The sequence below is a fragment of the Lepidochelys kempii genome, chromosome 25, assembly GCF_965140265.1.
Source record: "Lepidochelys kempii isolate rLepKem1 chromosome 25, rLepKem1.hap2, whole genome shotgun sequence".
NCBI lineage: Eukaryota > Metazoa > Chordata > Testudines > Cheloniidae > Lepidochelys > Lepidochelys kempii.
The window spans coordinates 6,306,432-6,328,814 of NC_133280.1; the positions used below are offsets into that span (position 1 = coordinate 6,306,432).

At 47.2% G+C, this 22,383-nt stretch overlaps 1 protein-coding gene across 2 annotated transcripts in view; it reads left to right on the forward strand.

Moving 5' to 3' along the window:
• The first annotated feature begins 201 nt into the window (after positions 1-201).
• CSNK1G2 (casein kinase 1 gamma 2) overlaps positions 202-22,383 on the forward strand; it is a 92,314-nt gene continuing 70,132 nt past the window's right edge. For both annotated transcript variants that reach the window (XM_073323841.1, XM_073323839.1), the window contains exon 1: positions 202-328. The gene's annotated coding sequence lies outside the window, so the exon portion shown is untranslated. The remainder of the gene's footprint in view (positions 329-22,383) is intronic.

Consider the following 22,383-nt stretch of genomic DNA (forward strand, 5'->3'; position numbering starts at 1 on the left):
CGCTCCGCCGCCACCCTCCCTTCCACCGCGCTTGCGCCGGGCCCCTGTAAACCCGAGCCTTCCTCCTATTCACGGAGGGCTTTTGCGCCGCCGGCGTGGCGCGCGCTGCAGAGGCCGCCGCGGAGCCGTACGCCGCTGGAGTAGAGGCGCCGCGCTGTGCCCGCTGCCCGCGGAGTGTGTGGTGGTGGTGGTGGTGGAGGAGGAAGGGGGGGCTGGGGGGGGGAGGAAAAGAGGCTTAAAGAGACAACAGCCGCGGGAGGAAGCCCACGATGGAGCGGCTGGCGGGGGCCCGGGGGGCTGGCCCCCGCCTCTGAGGGGCCCCGAGGAGGTAAATAGCCCGCGCACGGGGCGTCCCGGGGCGTCGGCAGCGGGGGGGGGGGCTGCCCCCCACCGCCCCCCTGAGGCGGCCCTTTTCGGTGGGGGTGAAGCCCTGGGCGGGGGGGGGTATTGTGGGCAGCCGGCACTTCGGAGCGGGGCTCCCGCCTGGGGTGGGGGGGGCTCGTGGGCCCCTGTGACCAGGGAGGGGGGCTGGGGACGTGGGGATGGTACCCTCGAAGGGTTGAAAAAGAGCAACCCACCGACGTGGGGGTGTGTGTGTGTGTGAGAGAGAGAAACAGATGTTGGGAGCGGTGCGGGGGGGGGGGGGAAGTTGTTGCTACAATAATTATGTGCAATGGATATTTTGTGGTTTTTTTAAAAAACAACAACAACAACAACAACAACAAAACCCACCTCCCTGGGGCTGTGTTTCACTCGCTTTATTTTTTAGGCCCAGCTGCTGCTATTTTTCTGCCTGGGCTTTGAGGCTTAGAGTGATCCTTACTAAGTTGCCTGGGTGGTTTTCGTTTGGTTTTTTCGCTTCTCTTCTCTGCCCCCCCCCCCTTTCCCCCAACACACATACACCTACTGCCCCACACCAACAATATTGGCCCATGGTGTTATGAAGCAGGGCTCTGTTGGGGTGGTAAGGGGTGTTTTGTGGGGTTTTTTACTCCCCCAGAGGGATCGGAAAGTGTTTAATTGAGGGAGACGGGTGAGGAAAGATCTAGCTTAAAATAAAAATCTCGTGAATCGGAATGAATTGGTTTGAGATACAGAAAGAATAAAGGCCCCACCCAAAAGAGGATGAACTTTTAAACATTTCCTAAGCAGCCAAGAGAGAAGACTTCAAAAAAGGAACCCCAATATCTCATCACAGTGGTTCTAAAAGTGTGGTGTTGAGCCCACCAGTGGGCTCTGACGCCTGCCTGGTGGCTTGTAGAATAGAATCTATGGAGAGTCAAGCTGTTCAGTGGGGATCGTGGACTTGGGAGAAAAGGGTCTTGCTCTTACGAAGGGTTCCACAGTCTGAACAAATTGGGGGCCTGCCATATTGTGTGTCATTTTAAAACAAAAATTAAATTGTTAAACCTTTCAGGTTGTCATGAAAGTGATAAATTATAAACAAATTGGAGGTAAGTAGGATGCTGGTCAAGCTGCATGCAAACTATAGAGGAGTAAATCTCTTGCACAGGTATATTTGGAAATTATTGCATTAACTAATTTATTAGAGCATAAGCTTTCGTGAGCAAGTGAGCTGTAGCTCACGAAAGCTTGTGCTCTAATAAATTTGTTAGTCTCTAAGGTGCTACAAGTACTCCTTTTTACGGATACAGACTAACATGGCTGCTACTCTGAAACCTTGCATTAACTAGTCCATTTGTCTTCCCTCCATACAACAAGTGGATGGATTTCTGGATGTGAACTAAAAGGGGTGTATAAGTTTGCCTGGCAGCAACATTACCCATCCACAATGCCACACACAGGCTGCTCTCTCTTTCCCCCACCTCCTCCGGGCGCTGACCACCAGAAGAGAGAGATTTAAAAATCAGGCCTTGTGTAACAGGTTGAAACAAGGTTTAGTGTTTGCCAATATGTCTGAAAGAGAATCACTGTAAATGAAGGCAGGAGGCCTACATTGAGATAGTGTGGGAAGGCTGCCTTTTGTGGCAGCATAGACTTACAAGTCCATAAATAACTTGCCAAAGTTGATATTCAGCGTATTTCAGATAGAGGCATCCCTTTAAAACGGCTTGATCCATGCTCAGTACTTTTCAGTATCAGGCCCTGAATAGGCAGAGGTCTTGAGATGCAAGCAAGACTTGGTCCAAATTCAGATCTGATGTGTAACTGGATGCAGCTTAAGTCAGTGGAGTTGTACCCACTTAGCTAGACCTGAATTCCACCCGCCCCATCCCTCTGCTTTTTGTTTAAAGGGGCTATTCATCATCTTGTCTAGTTGTGATCTAGTAACCGTTGCTGTATGGAGTAAAAGAGTCTTGGGATTTGATAAGCCCTGTAATTAGTTTGCAAAAGTAGCAATCTCATCTTATTCTGTGTAAAATAGATGCCTCCGCTTTATTTATCCTTGCATCAAAATGGATTAGGGAATAATAGCTAGCATTTTGCATGGCTAACTTAACAGGGGAAATTACTGTAGAGCGGTTTCTTTTGAGGTGTGACGATCGTGATGTTGCTTCCCTTATTTTGTGGCTTGCATTGGGCTTTATTCTTGCTACATTCTTTTTAGGAATGAGTGGAGAGGTGGAAGCAGAGGTCACATTTTGGCAGGTTTCTGACTTTCCCCCCAAAAGCTGCCTGTTGTCATAGCACAGTAGGGAGGCTTTGCACTGCTTTGATCTTAGTCTGTATGCTACCGCTCCATTCCCCAGCAGCCCAAGTATCGTCAAAAGTGTCAAATATATTTGAGTGTGACTCAGCAGATCAATGAAAACAATATGAGGGGTTGCGTTTATGGACAATCAGTATCTCTTTTTCCAGCCAGGCTAACAGAGGCAATGTCGTCCTATAGCAGCTGCCAAGAAATTTGTTTACTGGACCTGGGCCTAATCACATTCTGTAGCCTTCTCTCTACCCGTGACCTGTGCTGTCCACCAACAGCGGTCTTGCTAGTTTCCATGGCTAGGATTGATCAGTGAACACAAGGTTGTGTTACAGCATCTGTCTAGCCGTTCTTAGCCTTGGTCAATCTGTCTAGATATGTATTTGATCCTTGTAATGTCTGAGCACCATGCCATCACTAAAGGATTTATCCTTGCAAAATCCTGGGAGATAGGGAAGCTTTACCCCATTTTATAGATGGGGGAACTGAGGCACAGGATGAATTAAGTGACTTATCCAAAGTCCTTAAGAAGTCTGTGTCTGAGCTGGGAACCAAACCCAGGTCTTGTGAGTTTTAGTTAGCATCATATCCTTAAAGCCATATTTGCTAGTCTCCCATTTCTGCCTGCTAGGTTTACCTAAAGTATCTGACAAACAAAACTCGTGTGTGTCTTGTGGCAGGGACAGTACATACCTCTGTCTGTATAGTGCCTGTTAAGGAAGGGTAGTCCAGTGGTTAGGGCACTAGCCTGGGACTTGGATACATGGGTTCAGTTCCCTAATCTGACACAGAATTCTTGTGTGACGTCGCATCCTCTCTCCACACCTCACTTCCAGTGGCAGGCGCTGACATTTTTAGCCAGGCATCCTCCACGTGGTCTGACCTCCACGTATGGCGCATGCAAGGTCACGCTGTGCAGAGGATGCCATTTTGTTCAGGGGCCAGATGGAATCATCCCAAGGGCACAGTTGGTTCTGCATGCTACTGCTCAGTTCTTGTCTGTAAATGGGGTAATAACCCAGCCCTGCCACAGTGGGGTGTCAGAGGATAAATACATTAGAAATTGTGAGAAGCTCAGGTACTGCAGTAATGAGGGTATAATCAGTACCTAAAATAGTGTCCTGCTCAGAACCAATGGGCACTACTAAATATTATTGTATAATGAAATGCCGACTAGATAGCATCGGGTTGGCCTTGACAAAATGGTAACCGTCCACTCCTAGCACAGTGGGGCCCTCGTCCATGGCCGTGGCTCCTAGGAGTTGTGGTAATACTGCTAATAATAATCTGTCTTTCCTTCTCTGCCACAGGAGGTAGGGTTGATTGGGCTAGCTTGGTAATGTTGGGAGCTGTGGAGGAGACAAGTTCTTTGTGACTCTGGAATCCTGTCTGCAGATTGGATCTCTTGCACTCAGAGAAACTGTAAATTTATAAATAGTTTTTTGAATTAAAAGTTTTATTTCTATGCTTCCTGTTGGGAGTGAGTAACTCTTCCTTATAGAATCCATCGTCACATAGAAGAGACAGGGTTCAGTTGTGGTGAAAAGACGAAGGCGACTTTCTCTTGAGGCTGCTGGACACAGATCGCCACTGTGGTTCTTTGTCTCTAGCTCCCAGACTGACTGACGCTACCTAGCCATCCCCACTCTGTTTGGAGTGTGTAGTCATGGAATGGATTACCAGCTAAATCGCAGACCCACTCATGCAGGTTATATTCACATTTTCTTACCACTGTCTGAGAAGTGGGGGAAAAACTTTAATGCAGAGCATGTATCTAGTTAAAATATTATCAATCGTGTCTATGCTACAAAATCGGCTGTTGGGTGACACTCCAAAGGCTACCACCGCATATGGTAAAACCACATATCTGTTTTTCAGAGGAGGCAAGACTTCACTGGTTTCTGAGAGGCTGAGAATCATCCAAGCTGCCTTTGGTTTGGGTAAATGGTTAGGTTCAGTGTCAGGGAACAAACACGTTATAAATGGAGCATGTGGCAAAATAATGGTACTGTTGAGGAAACCCATAGGGAGACAGCTGCTGTCTGTTGTTGCTATTGAGAAGGTAATTTTACAGCAAGGTGGGTAGATGTCAAGATGAGGCTCAACTGGTAACTAGTTTGGTAAATGGCTCTTTTCATTAACCTGAAAGATGCGTGTAAAACTACTTACATGTAGCATTTTCAGAATTTCACACTGAACAAGATGGGTACAGATTTCTTTAGAGATTTGTAGGAAAGAGCGGACATTGCTGGGGCATAGCTTTGTAATTGGGGAAAACTTCACCACTGATTTCCTTCATTCTGAAGATCGTGGTAAGCAGGTTGATACATGTCTGCTATGATTCCTAAACGTCCAAAGATTTTGTAGTCTCAAATTGTGAAGGAAAGTAATAGTTCCTCTTTTGCAAAGAAATCTCTGGGCATACGTATCTGCTGACACCTAGTTTCTTTGCTGCCATTGGCCTGATTACACCTAAGATCTACACCTTAGATCACCTAAGATCCAATGTCAGCACGGTCCTTTCCAGGAAATACATGTGTTTTGATGTCTTGAGGCTAGTTCACCTGCGTAGTAAAATGAAGCAATCTGAAAATTTCTTTCGTTGGAAGAATTTGCCTCAGATCTGGTGACAAGATGATACCTTGAGGGGAACCTGGACTCTCATGGCAGATGGCACAAAACAGGTTAGGAAGAAATTCTCTCCAGTGTGCACCATTGGCTAATGCACGACAGAGATTCTCTGCTTCCTCTGTAGCATCAGTTACTGGAGGCTGGGCATGGGTTGGATGATCCAGTGTGGTGGTAACTATGGCTGTTAAAAGGGGAAGTAGACAGTCCCATGTTCTGCTGAATGTGGGGCAGAGAAGAAAACTGGTGGAAGTGCAATATTAGCATTAGTGATGGCTGCCAACATAACAGCACAGGTCTTTGGAATGAAGACTTTCAGATACTTTGAGAGTAGGGATGGTAAGAAACTTCGGGGTTTTTTTTTTTTTTTACATTCACCAATCAAACGATATGTCTTCTGGAGCCATTCAAGTCATAAGGAAATAAAGAAGGCCCAGAGCTGAATTTCCACACTGTGGATAAAGCTGCTGGCAGATGATGCTTGGGCTTCATCAGATGGCAATACTCTGCTAACTTACTTAACATGGAGTTAATGTTCCTCTGGTGCTTGTTGATCTTATAAAACTGCCCTTTGAAAAAGCTTCACAGCCCTGCTGTGTCACAGGTGTGAGTCTTCAGATAATGACAGCATGGGAGTGAAGAGAGTCACACCCACCCAGAGTGAGAACCCTTTTCTGTTGACAACTTGAAGGATCAGCTCCTGGATGTGACAGAGATTTCTCTGGAGCACTGGAATCATTGTCATCATCAGCTCTGGATGGACTTGTACCCATTCCTAACGACCCTGGAAAGTCATTAACAACCACTTGTGCCAAGACATTTTGGTTCATAAGATGCTGGAAGCTGAACATTCATTCAGGAGAAAAACAAAAGGCCAGAAGTGTGGCATTTTGACTGCCGGCTAGAACCTGTTGAGTGACAGTTAGTGGTATGAAGTGAGCTCAGTCTTCATAGAAGTCAAAACGTAAATCCTCGCAGCAGCACTTCTCTTTTTAGGTGCAAACAGCAAAATGAGAAGCCCTGCTCTATAAGTTCGTTGGAGTGGGATGTTTGTAGTGGCTCTTTCTTTGCATAACTTCTCTAGTTTAGTTTCTCACAGGGGTTAGACAGAATGCTTTATAGCACCTTCCATGTCACACGGATGTGTAATATAGAATTATGCACTACATGATCATTAGGATATATGGTCTTCTCCCAACCCTTTTGAGCTCCCTTATCCTAAAGGGGACATGGGTATTCTAGTTTTTGTGCTCACTAACAGGGTGGGTGCTAATGGAAGATGATATGGTACACGTACTTAATACTCCTTTCTTTAGCTCTGTGCTTTGGAGCAGTGACTGCCATTTTGTTTTGGTGCATGGAGGGGCAGCAGAGAGATGTTGATGTGGACTAACAGAATCTAGGCTAAGGCATTGTCTACACTACAAAGCTACGGCACTTTGCCAGTGTAGCTATGCCAGCACAGTCTATGGACAAAGGACGTTTTCTGTTGGCATAGTAATACCATGTCTCTGAACAACATTAGCTATGTTGACAGAAGCACTCTTATGTTGGCATAGCCATGTCTACTCTGGGGGCTTTGCTGGCAAAACTTTGTTAGCTGGGGGATGTACCACACCTTTGACTGACATAACTATGCCGACAAAACTTGTTGTGTAGACCTGGCCTAAGACTTCTCCTTCAGACCTACCAGTGAAGTAACTGCAGAGGTGTGGAATTTGTGTGTGAGCCCCATGGTTATGGAAGCAGGTCTGTTGCTTCCTAGCCCTTCTGCCAGCTGCCAAGCATATTGAGTGGCTAATGCTTTTCAGGCCCAAGAATAATGTTCTCTCCAGAGTATGTGTGCACTCTCTTGGGCCTTCCCTATTGCACATACTCCAGAGAGTTGTGTATCTGATTGGGAGGTCCCAATAAGAGATCTCTGGAGCTTTGAACAGATCACTGTACTAGGCTTCAGCACAGAGCTGGAGTGTAGTGATAGACGTCATGCTGCATGTAGGCAAGTCGGAGAGGAGGGAATTGGAAGTGATTCTTGAGGACAATCCTTGATGATCTCTGTCATCACGTGGTGGAGGAGCCAATGACATGCTGAGCCCCAGCCGAAAGCATGGCTATGTAGTGTGCATGTGTGTGCTGGAGCAAGATAAGGAGCACTGAAACTGGGCAGCAGAATCTCGGTTGCTGAGGGCTTCTCATTCCTAGGCTTGGTGTATTGAGCTCTGTCCTCCACACCAACACTGGGGAGGAGAGGATACCCCCCCAGGACATGAAGCACTCCAACAGCTTTCAGGTGATGAGTTCAGAAAAGTGAAAGGGAAGAGCAATTAAGGCTCATGCCAGCTAAATTTAGCCTGATACAGAACAAATGCTCTTAACTGGAGATGCACATTGCATTGCAGTAACCTCTCAAGCTAAAGCCTACTAGAAAATCTGTAGCAGTGTTTGCTTTTGAGACATGGTGGACAAACTTCTGTCATCTTCAATGAGCCCTTTTTCTGGAAGTGCAGTAAAACATCAGGTTAATTCCTGTGCTTGCACCTTGTTGATTTGATTGTAGGACCTACAGGGAGTCCTGTCTTCAGCTGGAGGTGTCTGGCTGGTGTGTTGTCCTATATTTAGTTTTAGGCACTGCCATGCAGGAGACTCAGGTAGGGTAGGCTCTGTCTCTTTGCAGAGATCCTGATGGCCACTCAGGAGCAACTGGACAGACTTCCAGCTGAAGCACTGCTCAGCTATCCCATTCATAAGCTAATCACAGCATCACAAGGCCTACATGCAAGAGACATGCATGCACCTTAGTGCCATATACGTTGGGTTCTGGGGGTGTTTATTTCTCCCTGTATTCTTGTGGGCCGAGCTGACCTCTCCATGGCTCTTACCTTTCTGAGAGCTTCCTTGTGGGATCCAGCATGTCTGTTTCTGCTGGCCATTCTGCCCAAATAGTATGTGCTTCCTCAGCAAGTGCATCCCAGATTACGTTCTGAATCTGGGACTTGGAACAGGGAGTTGGGTGTCTTCTAGAATGAAAGTTGTGTTATGGGTCTAACCTGCAGTGGAGGGGCCCAAAGCACATCCTGACAATTACAGGCTAGTGAAGTAGGGCTCTGAGGAGGCTTTTCTCCTGGTGCAGCCTGAATACCCACCTCCCTCATTTTGCCTTGCTATTGGGAGGGTCTTGTCCTAAGTTATATTCAGTGGAAGTTGCATATTATTAGAGAGGTGCTCTGGACAAGGAGAACAGACACCAAAAATCTTCTCTATTGTATGGAGCAGATGCAGTGAGATGCTGCAGTGTCTTGGCTTGGAGACCCCCCCAGCAACCTAGGTATGGTAAATAAAACACAGTAGCAAGAAACAGTTCCTGATCTTTTTTGTTACGGGCCGGGCTGGGACAGTGGAGGGTACTGAAGTTTGAGCAGTTATGTAGTACAGTACAACATGGGAACAGATGTCTAAGTCTGTCTTTATTCAATGCCAGAAATAAAAGTCCAGAGCAGTGGTTCTCCGGACAGATTTCAGAGTAGCAGCCGTGTTAGTCTATATTCGCAAAAAGAAAAGGAGTACTTGTGGCACCTTAGAGACTAACCAATTTATTTGAGCATAAGCTTTCGTGAGCTACAGCTCACTTCATTGGATGCATGAAGTGAGCTGTAGCTCATGAAAGCTTATGCTCAAATAAATTGGTTAGTCTCTAAGGTGCCACAAGTACTCCTTTTCTTCTCAGGACAGAGTAATTTAAAGGTATTCACTGTCACATGAGAGCCAATATTTAACATGTTCCTAAGACGATTGTAAGTTGGTGGAGAATGTTTTCCAGATTCTAGCTGTTTGTTTTAAGGGGAAAGTCTGAGGGAGGAACTTCCATCGCTGAAGGAGAGTGGAGAGAGAACAAATGTGAAGCCACTGTATTTTCAGAGTCCGTTAAACAACTTGGCTCTGATACAGCAGGTAACTAATGAGCTGTAAAGTGGGTGCAGCTAGAAGGAAGCCAACAAAACATGTCTATTTCAGAGGCTCTACAAGGCAGCCCAGTGCGGTGTGTATCTGCTGTAGTGTAACGGGAGTTTTCTCCTTTTCTAATCATCAAGGAGGGATTTAAAGATTCAGATTTGGGGTTTCTCTTAAATTAGGGGATCCCATATTTTGGGATGCTAAAAGCCATGCTGCCAGTGTGCCAGGATCCAGAAGACCATCCCTGAGTTGCACATAAACTTCCCAGTAAAAGCAGCTTATTACAAAATAAATGCTCCACTATATTTGCTTGTACTCTACTCATTGATAGCTCACTGGCGATTATTAGCAACTGAACCCTGTACATAGGGCCCTGTTAGAATCACACTATGTACCGTTCCCAGCAGATATATTTGCCGTGGTATTTGCAGGATTGCCTCCTTCATCTTCCATGTAGGGAATGCTGCAAATAAAGTGGTAAAATCCCATTATACAGCAAACATCCCTTATGCACTGTCTACACTGGCACTTTACAGCACTGAAATTTGAAGCACTCGTGGGGGTGTTTTCACACCCCAGAGTGAGAAAGTTGCAGATCTGTAAAGTGGCAGTGTAGACAAGCCCTAAATAACTCTGCTAGACAGTAAAAATCACAGGCTGAATAGAGACACTGGATTTATGGCTTATTATAACAATCTGTAACTCACTAATTCCCCCTTTATTGTCCTATATGACTGCAGAAGTGTTAATGGACCACTCCATCTTGAATGGTCTGTTAGCATATATGGTAACTACCTATGCAAAACAATCTGTTCCACCTAGCATTTAGCTGTGATGCTCGGACCTTTCCGAGATGTGAAGAAGAGCTCCGTGTAAGCTCGAAAGCGTGTCTCACCAACAGAAGTTGGTCCAATAAAAGACATTGCCTTACCCACTTAGTCGCTCTCATATCTTTGGATCGATACGGCTATAACAACACTGCATACGGGATTTACTAGTGCCTCTCTGAATTGAAGATTACAGCTGTTCATGACAAATGGGGAAGGATGGTTTAGTTGATAGGGTGCTGGACTGGAAACCGGGTTCAGTTCCCAGCTGTGTCATAGAATCCTTTGTGTGACTGTGGGCAAGGTCTGTGTGTGCGTAAATAAAATAAAATTAACCGTGGGTTCAATTCCTGGCTCTCTGTCTTCCTGTGTGACCTTGGGCAAATCACGTAATCAAGTAAACCTCAGTTTCCTATCCGTAATGCAGGGATAATCTGTAAAATAGGGATAATGCAAGGATGTTTAGGTGCTTAGATGCTAATGATGAGGGCCATAGAAGAACCTGTTTAGATTCATGAGCCTCTGGGGCCTAGCTGACTCGACTTCTAATCTTTCTTTATTTGGTGACCATAGAATCCTAGAATATCAGGGTTGGAAGGGACCTCAGGAGGTCATCTAGTACAACCCCCTGCTCAAAGCAGGGCCAATCCCCAATTTTTGCCCCAGATCCCTAAATGGCCTCCTTAAGGATTGAACTCACAACCCTGGGTTTAGCAGGCCAATGCTCAAACCACTGAGCTATCTCCCCCACCCCCTGCCCCGCAGTTTCTGCTGAGTTTTGTGCTAGGACTGTATTTTGGGGGGTTCATTTAAAGCAAAATTGAGGGCATGCAAACATATGTGAACCAAACCACAGAAAAGAGGTCAGACTTCTTTGCGCTGAGCCTGCTGAGTTAAGCACATCATTGAAACGTGTGGAACTTTTGCCAGTTTAACAAAGGGTCATAGCCGGCCCTAAATCTTTCTGAAATTGTGATGCAGGAAGGGAAGTATGGCAGAAGCTGCAAGTGTAACTCCTGTTCTCGTTGACTGCTCAGCATTCCCCTTGTGAATTAAAGGACTTTACTGCTGCTTGGAATTGGTAGAGGACTGAATGCAGGTATTGAAACCAGAAACAGAATGGAGATTGAGAGGGCACATGTGTAGATAAGAGAGCAAACCACAGAGAAGAAAATCAGGGTCATGCTCTACACTCGGACTCCTAAAACCAGGTGTGGTGCTCAGTACCACACATAGCATCCATTAACCAAAGGGATTTCTCATGGTACTAAGCGCTGCAGCCCAGTTTAAGTACTTCAGTCCTTGGAGGGTTCCCAGCCTGAAAGACCTTGATTTCCCAGTGGCAGGTAGCTCAGCACGTTGTTAAAAATTGGGGCCCCTTTAAGGTTTGTCTTGTTGGGCACCCAAAATCATGAGTCACTTTGTGTAATCTTGGTCTGTATCTGTAATGAGTGTTGGTGAGTTCAAGCCCTTAAATCGGATGTGTAATGAAAGAGGAAGCCAAGGGAGTTGCATCCTGTTCGCAGGGGCAGAAGATATAGACTGAACTAAAAACATGAGTAACTGAGCCAAAAAACCCATGTTTCAGATTTATTTCTGTTTACTAGTGGAAGGTTGGTATGTATTGGTTGAAGTCACTTGGATGACAAGACCGGAAGAGTAAGGACCTAGGAAATAGAGGGGTATAGGTTGTAAATTTGTCTATTATCAGTATGTAAGTGATTAGTAAAATAAGAATTGATCTGTACACCATGGGCTGACTTCTGTGCATTTCATTCACACAAGTAGTCCCACTGACTTCAAAGAGATGACTTGTATATAGGGTCATCAGGATTTGGCCCCAAGTAATTGAAGGTATATGGAGAAACAAATGGGGATACCCTAGATCCGCTGCCAGGGCTTGTGGAAACATTAACCATAAGGTGGACAGTGTAAACACTCGCTGCTCTCCTGATTGGTTTGCTTCTGTTGGCTGACTTTGTCCTGCTCCGACTCAGTTTCACTCTCAAAGTAACATGTAACCCAATACAAAAAATGTAAAGGGCAGGAAAAAAATAGCTGGAAAACTGGACTTTCCAGCTGAACATGTATTGACTGAAAAATACCCTCCTGATATCTGGGCAAATATTAGAGAGGCAAGATGGGTGACGTAATATCTTTATTCTGTTGGTGAGAGAGAGAAGCTTTTGAGCTTACACAGAGGGGAGGGATCCACACTGGGGGGAGGGATAGCTCAGTGGTTTGAGCATTGGCCTGCGAAACCCAGGGTTGTGAGTTCAATCCTTGAAGGGGGCCATTTGGGTCAAAAATTGGGGATTGGTCCTGCTTTGAGCAGGGGGTTGGACTAGATGACCTCTTGAGGTCCCTTCCAACCCTGATATTCCATGATTCTTCTTCCGGTCTGGGAAATGTACTCAGATTGTCACAGCTATTATAAGGTGGAACAGATTGTTTCGCATAAGTAGTTCACACACATTTCAAGGGACCATTCAAGGTAAAGAGGCCCATTAACATCTCTCCAGTCATGGGGATGTGGTAGTGGGTTGTAGATTATTGTAATAAGCCATAAATATAGTGTCTCTGTTCAGTCCATGATTTTTAGTGTCTAGCAAAATTATGACTTTAAGATCTCAGGCTCGCCTTTTGAAGGTGTTGTGCAGGTGTCCATTGAGGATGAGGACTGAGAGGTCATATGTGGCGTGATTGTGTCATGAAAAGGGTGACATGGTGTTTTTGTCTCATCCTTTTTTTTGTATGAGCTCATTCGAGAATATGGTTGGTGACTGTCTCATTTCACCGGCACAGTTGAGTATTTGGTGCACTGGCTGAGGTACACCACATGTTATGATAGGCATGTGTAGGACCTGTGGATCTTGAAAGGCATGTTGTGGGACCTGTTGAACGTTGTAGCAATGGAGATATGTCTGCAGATTCTGGCATGGTCTGGTGCTGCTTTGAATTGGGGTGTCCTGGTCTGGGGGTCCATTGAAATATGGTCCCTTAAAATGTCTACTTATGCTGAATGATCTGTTCCACCTTGTATTTATCTTGGATATTCTGGGTACATATGTTTCCCAGACCTGAAGAAGAGTTCTGTGTAATCTTTTATTGGACCAATTTTGAGCTATTACCTCCCCTCTCTAATATCCTCAGACTAACATGGCTACAGCACTGTATGGGCAAATATTGGAAGAGCTGATTGCAAACAATGTAAAGCATTGTTTTAAAAAAAAAAAAACAAAAAAAAGGTACATAGTGTGCAGCACTCCTAATGCGTCTGTTTGAGGATCTCAGCATGTTCGCGTGTCTCACCACCGTTGGGATACCTGTTCCACTATATGTAGAAACTGAAGCTAGCGAAGTGAAGGGGCTACTTCACATTTGTGGCAAAACCAGAGATGGAACCCCTGTAGTTTAACCATAGACCAGCTTTCTTCCCTCCATAACTGGGAAGGATGGCCCAATGATTAGAGCATTAGTCGGGGTTCAAGTCCACGCCCGATGTAGACTTCCTGTGTGATCTTAGGCAACTCTCTTAGCCTATCTGTGCCACGGTTCCCTAGCTGTAAGATCAGGATGAGAGCATGGCCCTACCACATGGGTGTTGCGAGGCACTGGGGTACTCTGGTAATGGGGAAGGAGGCAGATGCATGTCATTCACTGCCTCTCTGAAGATGCACTGACAGCTGCATGTAAACTCTGAAGATAGTCCTTCAGTGCCACAGAGTGCCTCTCTTCACCTTTTCCTTTATTCCAAAGGGCAATTGTTTGGTGGCTTTCTGCTTATTTATCCTTGTAGCTCCTTGTTTGTGACCTGAGATTTGGCTACTCTGAGAAGGGCTGTGGTGGTGGAGATACCTTTTTCATAGAATATCAGGGTTGGAAGGGACCTCAGGAGGTCATCTAGTCCAACTCCCTGCTCAAAGCAGGACCAATCCTCAATTTTTGCCCCAGATCCCTAAATAGCCCCCTCAAGGATTGAACTCACAACCCTGGGTTTAGCAGGCCAATGCTCAAACCACGGAGCTATCCCTCCCCCTATTTGATTGGGAGAAGGAACAGTAATGTGTGAGCTGGGGACAGGAGTGGAATCTGTTCCCATACAAACCATTTCCAGGAAGGAAGTAATTCCAGAGCTCCCAGAATGAGGAATTCAGCATACCTAAAGGGGAGAGATTCCTTCTCTCCACACTCCCAGCTCCAAGTTTTTCCTTGCTTGTAGACCTCAAAGCAGTTGAAGGGGAGGTAGGGAAATAGGCAGATCTCCAAGCAGCTAACTGTTAACAAGGAAGGGAGGTGATCATGCATACTTTCAGAATGAAGCTTGTGTCTCAGCAAAGTGAAGCTGCCCCAACCTTCCGCAGTTAATGATGTAAAAACAGACCTGGTCACCTGGTGGAAATGTCAAGTCTCCCCCTGCCACCAAAGACGTCTCAAGTTGCATCCATCCTCTTTATAGAAAGAGATGCTAGGTCTGGGACTCGGTAGGTCTGGCTCTGCTGCATCTTCCCTGCGTGACCATGGGCACATCTCTTAAACCCTGATCAAGGCTGGCGCTGAAGCATATGCATAACTTGAAGGTACATGGCTGGTTTGGAGCCATGGTCTTTCTGGGTCTCCTCTGCCAATCCCTAAAGGGGAATTATACAGATCTGTTTAGATTGTAATCTCTTTGGGGCGGGGTTCTGTTGTTGTGTGTACAACACTCAGCACAGTGGAGCCTCTGTCTTAGACCTACTGCAGTACAGCATAAATACTCTGCACCTTCCATCTGAGGGTCTCAAAGCACTACATAACCAAGTAACCCTAACCCCCCTGGGCAGTGGATAAATCCCACCTCATTTTACTGGTGGGAGGAAATAGAGGCATAGAGAGAGGGCAATCTTTGTCCAACATCAGAGTGAGTCGGTGTCAAAGCTGAGATTACAGTTCGGGACTCCCTGTGCTGTGCCTCCTTGTTAGCCAGCGCTGCTGGGGCACATTCTGGGCAGTTAGAGGAAACAAGGAAAGCAGAATTGCTCTTCTGGGTGGGAGGTGGAACCAAAGGACTCAGTGGCTACTGCTATTTGAGCATCGTAATTTTTTACACTATGATTTGCTCTTTGTACTGTTGCATACCTGGAGGCCAGGGCCCTATTGTGCTTGGGGCTGTGCAAACATAACAAGACAGTCATTGCCTAGAAGAGATGGTAATGGGCATGTTTTCGTACCATTCTTGTAGAAGCTATTGCCCACCCCCTTCCTGGCACGCAGGTTGCCCCGGGTAGTGGAGAAGATGGCCGCCGTACTTGCCCCAGCAATCTCGAAGCAGTGGCTTCAGCCAGACCACAGGTTTTTATTCCTGGGAGATGGTTGTCCATGTTTTCAGGTTGCCCTGCATGTACTTTCTCCTGCTAGACAGCTCTATTGATTTCATGTTAGGCTGCAAAACCTTTTCTCCTCTTTGGTCCATTTTCTGTTCTGGCTTCTCCCACTGGACAGGGCTGGGCTGTCAGCTGGCATCTAACAGGCTAGAGCACTGAAGCGGTGGAGAGCCAAGGAGCAAGGGGGAGAGAAATGACCGACTGCCTTTCTCCATGTTCCCCTGACAGAAAGTCGATGGCTGTTAGGATGTGGCATCTGCGTGATGTGACTTTAACGTGGGAAGGGGGAAAGTCTCTGAATGAATGTTATCTGCAAATGTGTAAAAATCACTCTCTCCTCCTTGCCCAGGCATCTAGGCCTGCCGTAAAATTGCAATACAGATGGGAGAAAATGTTCTTTTCCCCAGACCAGGAGAGAACCGCAATGGGTCAGGGCTGTGTTGCCTGAAGTGCTCATGCAAACCTGGGTGCCTCAGGAAAGGCATTCCTCAGCAGTGTCAGCCCTCTGGTGGAGATGCCCTGAAACCCACGAGTCATGTTAGACTGGTGAGGTGGTGTAATAGCCCATCTACGCAGTAGCCTCTAGAAGCTTTCTCACATGGGTCACTGTGGGGGAAGGGAGGCGGGAAGAGGGAGATAGTTATTGACTCAGTCTCTTGAGCATATGATCGAGAGATGGTGGGTTAATAGGCACAGTGCGAATTCTCCATGGAACGTTCTTCTGGCCCTCCTGAGAGTTCACATAAGGTAAAACAGGCGAACCTGCACTTTTTACACTGTGGTGGCCATGGGTGGAAATCTGGAAGTGGTTGGATCATCTGTTGACACTGTTATGGTAGCATTGTGTCCAGTTTTGGGCTCCACACTACAAGAAGGATGTGGAAAAATTGGAAAGAGTCCAGCAGAGGGCAACAAAAATGATTAGGGGACTGGGGCATGTGACGTATGAGGAGAGGCTGAGGGAACTGGGATTGTTTAGTCTGCGGAAGAGAAGAATGAGGGGGGATTTGATAGCTGCTTTCAACTACCTGAAATGGGGTTCCAAAGAGGATGGATCTAGACTGTTCTCAGTGGTAGCTGATGACAGAACAAGGAGTAATGGTCTCAAGTTGCAGTGGGGGAGGTTTAGGTTGGATATTAGGAAAAACTTTTTCACTAGGTGGGTGGTGAAACACTGGAATGCGTTCCCTAAGGAAGTGGTGGAATCTCCTTCCTTAGAAGTTTAAGGTCAGGCTTGACAAAGCCCTGGCTGGGATGATTTAGTTGGGGATTGGTCCTGCTTTGAGCAGGGGGTTGGACTAGATGACCTCCTGAGGTCCCTTCCAACTCTGATATGCTATGATTCTATGATCTAGAGGTCCGCCTTTTGATGTGAAAGGCCCACGTAGCAAGACAGTCCTTGGCTCGCTGATTTGAGAGTATAAATAGGTGAGATGATGGGTGGGAGGAATGGTGTGGTGTTCCTGTCCGACTGATGGGGACTGAGGCACCAGAGAGATTATGAGCATGGGGAAGCCACATCCAGGGGGCCAATGGAAGAGCCAGCAGTAGAACCCAGCTCTTTTGACTCCCAGAACAGGGCCTAAGTCATGAGACCATCCTCTCTCTCAGGAGTCCCTTCAGTGGGAGAGGAGCAGCTCTGGGTCGGTGGCTGGCTGCAGTGAGAATACTTGGGTGTCTCGTGGACAGAGCAGATTCATTCCATTGCAAGAATGCAGCCAGGTGGCAGCTATGTGATAAGACTGGTTTAGAACTACTCATCCCTTGGTCTGAGTGCCCTTCCAAGGAAGGGAAAGGCGGCTTCTCCCCATCCTAGGCAAAGTCGCAGTGCCACTGTGGCACTTGGCTGCTCGTCTATTCCCTGCAGCAAGCACATGCAGGGGCAGCATGGGTACTGTTGGGGTGTGGGGATTCTGTCTACCTAGTGCCACTTGGCTGGCTGCCAGTGTGGACGTGGAGTTAATGGCCTGCTTCCTCACTACCTCTCTGAACAGCTCCGTTCCCTCTGTGCTGTCTGCTTCCGGTCACAGGGGATGGGATTGTTGGAATCTGGGGCAGGCAGGGTGCTATAAAACATCCACCCACCTAACCTGGTAGGCCATGGAACCAGCCCCTTCCCAACAAGTTTCAAACCCTTTTTATTTCAGAGGGCTTCAGGCAGCATATTTAGAATAAGAGTCAATGGTCTGTGTTTTAGTCTTCTGTGATTCTTGGGACTGTTTGAGAGTCTGTGTGTTTCTTCTGAGAGCATCACACACACAATAAGGTGGAGGGTACAGGCTGGGGGCTCTGGAATCCCACCTGCCCCACAGGGTGGAAGTGATCGAGTTTTCCTACTCGGGGTCTCATTGCTATCAAATGGAATTAACTCGGTGGGGCAGGAAGCCTCCTACAGTTGGAATAGAAAGGCTCCAGGACTGTGATCCAGTGTCCAATTGTGATACCTGGAGGAGTCCTGTTGCTGTACCTTCTGTGGCTCGTCTTAGGAAATGGGTTGTGAAAAGCCTCCTCTAGGAGCATCCATTAATCCAGTCTGCACATGGCAGCTGCAGTTTGCCGTGCCTGAAGGGCATGGAGGTTCCCTTGATTGATGTCCCTCTTCTGGCTGTGTCTTGGCTGCAGAGTTAACTTGAGTGCTGCTACTCCAGAGTGACAGCAGCCTCTCTGGAAGCAACAGGCAAATTGCTGTGTGCACACTGCTGCTGCACTCACCCATGTGTGATGCCAGGGCTTCTGGGGGCATGTCTGCTGGTTCTTTGCACGGTGGTAAGATGAGCTGCTCTGAATTCTTCTGCAGTGAACTGTGGGAGGTCCTGTCAGTCCTCTGGGCACATAGTGGAAGCATTTATAGTCCGCTAGCTCAACCCCTTATGCCTTGACGTGTTCCAGATTTCTGCCCCCGGCCTTCATTCCAGCCAGTGGCAAGGGATGGCTCCTACTCTGAGCAAAAAGAAAAGGAGGACTTGTGGCACCTTAGAGACGAACCAATTTATTTGAGCATAAGCTTTCGTGAGCTACAGCTCACTGCATCAGATGAAGTGAGCTGTAGCTCACGAAAGCTTATGCTCAAATAAATTGGTTTGTCTCTAAGGTGCCACAAGTACTCCTTTTCTTTTTGCGAATACAGACTAACACGGCTGCTACGCTGAAACCTGTACTCTGAGCAGTGGCCTGTGCAATATGTTGGCATTAGTGCAACCCATACAGCTGTCCTTTGTGAAAAAGAAGGCTGACCCAGGGCATGCAGTGCAGTGGGGAGGGCATTGCAGCAGCTGCTTGGCACCATGAGAACACAGCAGTGTGCTTTTCAAAGGAGGGCCAGGCTGAGACAGAGGAGTGGGGACAATTGATAGTTTAATGACTGATGAATCCCCCTGTGCTGGCTGGCAGTTGTGGGTCAGGCCCACAAACAGAGTGGCCATGCCCACCAGGGATGACTAGCAGTGGACCCAGAACCTCCACATGAAGAAGGCCACTTCCTTCAGTGCCAAGAGACACGTGAGAGGGGCTGAAGTGGGTTGCAGTTGCTGCCTGGAAGATGGTTACCCTGTATTGTTACAGATCTGTGGCTAATCAGTTCAGCATTGGCAAGTTAATCATTGGCTCAGTTGTGGCAAAGGTTTGCCATGCAGTTATTGCTTTGGTTCACCTGTGGGTAGTGAAGGTGGTAGTTCTCTCTGAAATTTAGCAAATGGGGCTTCTCACACTGGTAGGGCCATTGATGTCCCATGTGTGCCCAGTGTTGTTCCACCCTCCCCCAATCGCATGATTACCCAAATGGGAAAGGGTTTTACTCCCTCAGTACACAGGCCTTAGAGGACCATAGGCTACATCTGCGCGCTAGCTGGTGGTGGGGTGATTCTCTCCACTCATGTGTGCATACTCTCACTGACTCGATTGAGCTCATGCAAGTAGAAATAACAGTACAGCTGCCGTAGCATGGGCAGCGGCGGCATGCCGAGTACACACCCGCCTCAGACCTAGTTTGTAGTGTAGATGTAACCATAGAGGAGGTTCATGGACACCTAGATGGGAAGCATCGACAAAGTGCTGGGGCTTTGGTCCTGCCCAGTAATGTGGCTATCGATCTGGTGTATGTGCCTACTGCTTTGGGAGACCCAGTCTGTCCTCTGTTCCCTGGTTTATGAAGCCCTACCCTGGTGCGAGAGCACCTGGCAGAAGCAGGTTGAACTGAACACTGAGCAGGTGCAGGATGGTTTGCTGGAAACATGCTGCCTGTAAAGTGATGTGGACGGCAGCGTTTATTATGCAGTGGCTGATCTGAGCCTCACTGCACAGCCCGTGAGAGAAGGGGCAGTACTTTGGCTGGGAATGGACTGATAATAGTACTGGTGTATAGGCCCTTGTCAAGGTTCCTCCCCCCACTCTGAACTCTAGGGTACAGATGTGGGGACCTGCATGAAAAACCTCCTAAGCTTATCTTTACCAGCTTAGGTCAAAACTTCCCCAAGGTACAAAATATTCCACCCGTTGTCCTTGGACTGACTGCTACCACCACCAAAATAATACTGGTTACTGGGGAAGAGCTGTTTGGACGCGTCCTTCCCCCCAAAATACTTCCCAAAACCTTGCACCCCACTTCCTGGACAAGGTTTGGTAAAAAGCCTCACCAATTTGCCTAGGTGACTACAGACCCAGACCCTTGGATCTTAAGAACAATGAACAATCCTCCCAACACTTGCACCCCCCCCTTTCCTGGGAAATGTTGGATAAAAAGCCTCACCAATTTGCATAGGTGACCACAGACCCAAGCCCTTGGATCTGAGAACAATGAAAAAGCATTCAGTTTCTTACAGGAAGACTTTTAATAAAAATAGAAGTAAATAGAAATGAAGAAATCCCCCCGGTAAAATCAGGATGGTAGATATCTTACAGGGTAATTAGATTCAAAAACATAGAGAACCCCTCTAGGCAAAACCTTAAGTTACAAAAAAGATACACAGACAGAAATAGTTATTCTATTCAGCACAATTCTTTTCTCAGCCATTTAAAGAAATCATAATCTAACACATACCTAGCTAGATTACTTACTAAAAGTTCTAAGACTCCATTCCTGGTCTATCCGCGACAAAGACAGACTATAGACAGACCCACAGACCCTTTGTTTCTCTCCCTCCTCCCAGCTTTTGAAAGTATCTTGTCTCCTCATTGGTCATTTTGGTCAGGTGCCAGCGAGGTTACCTTTAGCTTCTTAACCTTTACAGGTGAGAGGAGCTTTCCCCTGGCCAGGAGGGATTTCAAAGGGGTTTACCCTTCCCTTTATATTTATGACAGCCCTGTACAGGCAACCTGAAAGTGCTCCCAGGGGAATGGGGTGTGTGGGGCGGGGAGTGAGGAACACAAGGTGTGTCTATCTTGCTTTGGAAGGGGAAGTGAACCAGTGTGAGCACATCATCAGTGCACTTTGAGCCCATCAGGTGTCATGGGTACCTGTTCTCCTGCCCCTGTGCAAGCATGGGGTGGAGTGTGTCAGCTACTGTTGACCACGTGTATGTCCATGCATGGACTGCTGTTGTGACTGTCTCTGCCCCTGCCTGACATTCTCCGTTGGCTTCAGAACGTGGTGACTGGAGCAGGCAGGTCCCGGACTGGGGTAGGAGTCGGTGTAGATGCATTCTTGGTCCTGCTGGCCTTGATGCCAAGCAGTTGCTCCAACATGTCACTCTGCAGTTGGCAGTCCTCCTCCTTCATCCCCAGTCATGCTGGGTGTACTGACACCATTTTTTCCTCCCTCTCTAGCATCTTCTCTGTTGCTGCCTGGTTTGTCAGCTAGTTTATAGAGCTGGCTTGGCATGGTGGCAAAGTCCTTCCACATTTCCTGCAGCAGGTCATCCTGAGTTTTCTTCTTTTTGCTGCAGTTCAGCAGCCTCTGGCTTGCTCTCAGTGGCCTCCTGGAAGAGGAGTTGGGGGGTCATCCCGCCTACACTTCTCTGCTCACGGCCTACTGAGTACCAGGGTCCTTCTCCCATCAAGAAAACAGCAAGTGCTTTCCATATCTTTTTTTAATTTGGCTTTTGAGAGCACGGGTATGTACAGGGCCAGCCCAGGGAAGCAGCACGTTGCTTGTGATGGTCTTGAAGTGGTACAAGAGGATGTGAACTTGCTTGAAATCTTAGAGTGGGAAGAACAACAGGTGTCTCAGGCCTCTGGTAGAAAACCATCCATTGATGCTATGGAGCAGTTTTGTCAGCTCCTAACTGATGGGAAGATTAGTGACTGGAGGGGACTAGTGAGCTGGAGGTGTGTATGTGCTGAGCCTGCATTGCTCAGAAACCTGACTGGTCTTCTGGAGTTCCTGGGGAATGAAAAGTTCTCTGGTGTCATTCCCCAAGAGTGGACTAAAACCCATGGTAACATAAACAGGATTCTGATCTAGAATGTAGCAGGTTAGAACCACCGTTGGGGTGCTGTAGTAACGCATCTCCATTCTCTCCATGAGAGTCAAATGCAGGATCTGTTGCACCAAGAGACTTCAAGTGCTGTGCACTTAACACTGCTGCAGTGGACTTAATACCTAGGCTGCTGCTGTTCTTTAAAGTTCTAGCTGCCTTACAAAACCCCAAATGCTCATACCAGTATGGGGGTGGGTGGAGGAGAAGCACACTGGTGTATATGCCCCGAACAAGCATTCTTGTCCTACTGCTGTTCCTGATTTCAAGGCATTGCTTGGCTTATACTCATTATCCCCTGCTTTGCATCTGTGCATGCTGCAATAAATCACCAATAGCATGTTTGGATTGTTTTTCTCCCTGCGTGGATGCCATCTTGGATCACACATGTCCAGGCAAGGTTGGGGGGAATTAAAGGAGGTGGCAGGGAAAATGAAGGTACTGAAGCTGAAACTGGCATTACATAATCTCCCCATCCCAGTCATGTAACTTCCCCCATAACGGTGAGAGTGTCTTTTTGATGTGGTAGCTCCCATGACAGG